General features: G+C 36.3%; 1 protein-coding gene across 4 annotated transcripts in view; it reads left to right on the top strand.

The window, feature by feature from the left end:
- LOC135277225 (ATP-binding cassette sub-family C member 11-like) overlaps positions 1-4,785 on the top strand; it is a 71,928-nt gene that overhangs the window by 86 nt on the left and 67,057 nt on the right. The gene's annotated exons all lie outside the window — the stretch shown is intronic.

Raw genomic sequence — 4,785 nt, 5'->3', positions numbered from 1 at the left:
GTAAGTCACAAAATAACACCATTTTTGCAGTCAAATTGTCACTCAGGAAGCACTGATTGTCTTACTGTTAAATTATTTTCATTTCTAATTTTTTGAAACCATTTTATTGAAGTGTGATTGGCATACAAAAAGCTGTATGTATTTAATGAATACATCCATCTCAGTGAGTTTCAGAATCAGTATGCACCCACGAAACCATCACTATCTTCATAGCCATAAACATATCCATCACCTCCATAGTTTCCTCCTACCTCTTCTGTGGTGATGATGATAATTGGCTTTTTTCTTTTGGTGCTGGTAAGAACGTTGAATATAAGGTCTAATGTTAAATTAGACTGTAGCAAATTTAAATACACATTAGAGTATTGTTAGCGATAGGTGCTTTGCTTTATAGTAGATCTCTTGAACTTATTTATCTGGCATAAATGAAACTTTGTTCCCTTAAACCATCACCTCCCATTTCCTTCTCCTCTCATTCCCTGGCGACTACTAATCTACTCTGTATTTCTATGAGTTTGACTATTTTAGATTCCACATGTATGAAATAGGTGAAATCATACAGTACTTGTCTTTCTGTGTCTGCCTTATGTCAGTTAGCATAATACCCTGTAGGTCCATCCATGTTATCACAGATGGCAAGATTTCCTGCTATTTTAAGGCTGCATAATATTCCATTGTATGTCTATAGCATATTTTCTTAATTCACTTCTGTGTCAATAGACTTTTCAGTTTTTTCTGTATCTTGGCTATTGTAAGTAATATTGCAGTGAATATGAAAGTGCAGATATCTCTTTGAGATCCTGCTTTCAGTTCCTTTGGCTATTTACCCAGAGGTGGAATTGCTGAATCATATGGAAGTTCTATTTTAACTTGTTTAGTAACTTTGATACTTTTTTAGTAACTTTTTTAGTAACTTTTCGTAATGGTCGTACCAATTTACATTCTGAACAACAGTGTGCAAAGGTGCCCTTTTCTCCCATATCCTCACCTTCACTGGTGATTTTTTTTTTTTTAGTAATGGCCATCCTAACAGGCATAAAGTGCTTTCTCATTGTGGTTTTGATTTGCATTTCCCTGATGATTAGTCATGATAAGCACCTATTTGATTTTTTGCTATTAAGTTGCATGAGTTCCTTATATATTTTGGATATTAACCCTTTATGAGAGATACAGTTTGCAGATGTTTTCTCCCATTACATAGGTTGACTTCTCATTTTGCTGATTTTTTTTTCTGTTTAAAAGCTTTTTAGTTTGATATAATCTCACTTGTTTATTTTTTGCTTGTGTTGCCTTAATTTTGGTGTCATATCGAAAAATATCATGCCCAGACCAATGAGGAGCTTTTAAAATATACTTTCTTCTAGGAGTTTTAAGGTTTCAGGTCTTCCATTAAAGTATTTAATCCATTTCAAATTAATGTTTGTGTAGTGGTGTAATAGAAGGGTTCAAGTGCGTTCTTCCGCATGTGGGTATCCAGTTTTCCCAACGCCATTTTTTTGAAGAGACTGCCCTTTACCTATTGTATATTCTTGGTGCCCTTGTTGAAAATTAGTCGACTTTCTAGGTAACCTTACAGGGTTTATTTCTGGGCTCTTTATTCTGTTCCATTGGTCCATGTGTCTGTTTTTGTGTCAGAATCATAGTCTCTGATGACTGTAGCTTTGTAATATGACTTGAATTCAGAAAGTCTGATGCCTCCAGCTTTGTTCTTGCTCAAGATTGATTTGGCTGTTCAGGGTCTTTTGTAATTTCTTATTCATTTTAGGATTTTTTATCTATTTTTGTGAAAAATACCATTAGAATTTTAATAGGGGTTGCATGGAACTTGTAGATTGCTTTGAGTGGTATAGACATTTTAACAATATTCTTGTAGTCTATGAAAATGTAATATCTTTCCATTTATATGTGTCTAATTTCTTTTATCAGTGTTTTATAATTTTTAGTGTATAGACCTTTCACCTCTTTGGTTAAATTTGTACCTAAGTATATCATTCTTTCTGAGACTATTGTAAATGAGATTGTTTCCTTAATTTCTCTTTAGTTATTTAGTTATTCATTTTGAGATGGAGTTTCACGCTTGTCACCTAGGCTGGAGTGCAGTGGCATGATCTCAGCACACTGCAACCTCCACCTCCCAGGTTCAAGCAGTTCTCCTGCCTTAGCCTCCCAAGTAGTCTTGATTACAGGCACCCACCATGATGCCTGGCTAAGTTTTTGTATTTTTCGTAGAGACATGGTTTCACCATGTTGGCCAGGCTGGTCTTGAACTCCTGACTTTAAGTGATCCACCTGCCTCGGCCTCCCAAAGTGCTGGGATTACAGGCGTGAGCCACCACGCCCAGCCCTTAATTTCTCTTTAGAGAAAGATTTTTTTTGTGGGATTTTGTTTGAACCTTAATGAAGTGTAATTGACATACAGTAAACTTCACAAATGTAATATGTGCATTTTGATGAGTTTTGACTTACGTATACATCACCTAAGATGATAATGAGCATAACCATCACCTCCAAAAGTTACCTCATGCTCTTTGATAATCCCTTCCTTCTTCCCCACCTATTTCCTCCTTGCTTCCCAACCACCAAGCAACCACTAAAGATTAATCTGTATTTTCTAAAATTTCCTATAAATGGAATCATAGAGAATGAGCTCTTTGTTCTGGCTTCTTTAATTCAGCATGATTGTTTTGAGGTTCGTCCATGTTGCTATATATAACAGTAATTTGTTTCTTTTTATTGCTGGAGTTGTATTCTGTTGTATGGCTATACCATCATTTGTTTATCAGTTCACCTATTGATGGACATTTGGGTTGTTTCCAGTTTTTTGGCTATTAAAAATAAAGTTGGCTGGGCACAGTGGCTCACGCCTGCAATCCTAGCACTTTGAGAGGCCAAGGTGGGTAGATCATTTGAGCCCAGGAGTTTGAGACCAGCATGGGTAACACAGGGACACCCTGACTCTATTTAAAATAAATAAAATAAAATAATAAATCAGATAAACTAAAATATTTAATACAAGAAAATATCAAAAAGTCAAGCTGTGAACTGCGGTAGTAAATGTATTTTTTAATTTATTTAATGTTGGCATGTCATGACAAAATACTGCTTTCTAGTTGAAATATTTCTTGGTAGTCTGAGATGCCATGTGTGTCAGCATTAGAGATGTATAGCAGCAATGTATCCATGATGAAAATAATTCCATTATTTAGCATTTGAACAAAGAACTGGAGATGAGTAAATGATGGTATAAAAGGAGTCATGTTAAGCTCCTAAACCATTACCATATAGGATTATGTCTAGATAATTGTGAGTGTGGCTATAAAACCATGAAAATGCCGTTAATACATTTTTATAATTTTTTGAGACGGAGTCTTGCTCTGTCGCCCAGACTGGAGTGTAGTGGTGTGATCTTGCGTCACTGCAGCCTCCACCTCCTGGGTTCAAGCAGTTCTCCTGCCTCAGCCTCCCAAGTAGCTGGGATTACGGATGCTTGTGACCACATCTGACTAATTTTGGTATTTTTACTAGAGACAGGGATTCACCACATTGACCAGGCTGATCTTGAACTCTTGGCCTCATATGATCTGCCTGCCTTGGCCTCCAGAAGTGCTGGGATTACAGACCTAAGCCAGTGTTTCCAGCCTAAATGTCTTTGTTTGTTTGTTTGTTTGTTTGTTTGTTTGTTTGTTTGTTTGTTTTTTGAGACAGCGTCTCGCTCTTTTACCCAGGCTGGAGTACAGTGTGTGATCTTGGCTCACTGCAACCTCTGCCTCCTGGGTTCAAGTGATTCTCCTGCCTCAGTCTCCTGAGTAACTTGGGATTACAGGTGCCTGGCACCATGCCCAGCTAATTTTTATATTTTTAGTAGAGATGGGGTTTCACCATGTTGGCCAGGCTGGTCTTTTAACTCCTGACCTCAAGTGATCCTCCCATGTTGGCCTCCCAAAGTGCTGGGATTATAGGTGTGAGCCACTGAGCCTGGCCCCCCATTCGTAATTTTTGAAAGAGAAGTTTACCTACCAAGTAGAGGTCTCAGCTAGTAATCAAAAGCAGAAAGTAAAGCAGAGAGGAAAGAGTTGTAGGAAATAGTTTGCAGATTTTCCCATCTTAAATAAGAGGAGTCAGTAGATACCATTTCAGTTTTCAAATTATAAATAGAGGAATTTATATTGAAATTTAAAAATGTTTTACATGTCACCACGTGTTATTCAAGACAGGAAGAATGCTTTCTGAATCACTAAAAAGAATAATTAGAAAAATATATCCTGTATAGAAAAGATAGAACGTAATTTATATAACATGGAAATTGTTTCCTTAAAAGATCGCAAGAGCTTTTAAAATTGTCTTTACTTGGCCTATTTCTTGAAAGAAATTTCTTCACAGTTTTCAGTGTTTTCTAAATTACCTTGACTTTTATTCTTGCCTTACCGAATGTGTTAATCATGAATGGATAATGCATTATAACAAGTACCTTTTTACGTACAAGGTGATATTTTGATGGAAACTTTCTCTTCTTGAACACGATGATATTGATAACCTAACATTGAGCCATCTTTGCATAACTAAAATAAATCCCACTGAGACTTAGTAGATTATTCTTTGTAGATTTCATTTACTAGCATTTTAATATTTACAACTATAGGAATTAGTGTGAGGTTTTCTTTTATGTTTACTGTGGTAGGTTTTAGTGTCAGGGCTAGCATTGTGAAATAATTGAGAAACTTTCTCTCACTTACTCCTGTATTCGTTGGTTGGGTTCTAGGGCCAGGAAATGGGGAAGAAATTTTA

Source organism: Aotus nancymaae, unplaced genomic scaffold (genome assembly GCF_030222135.1).
Source record: "Aotus nancymaae isolate 86718 unplaced genomic scaffold, 86718_ANA_hifiasm-v0.15.2.pri h1tg000030l, whole genome shotgun sequence".
In the NCBI taxonomy this organism is placed as follows: Eukaryota; Metazoa; Chordata; class Mammalia; order Primates; family Aotidae; genus Aotus; species Aotus nancymaae.
The sequence above is the reverse complement of the archived record's forward strand: the minus strand, read 5'-3'. Positions and strand labels throughout refer to the sequence as shown.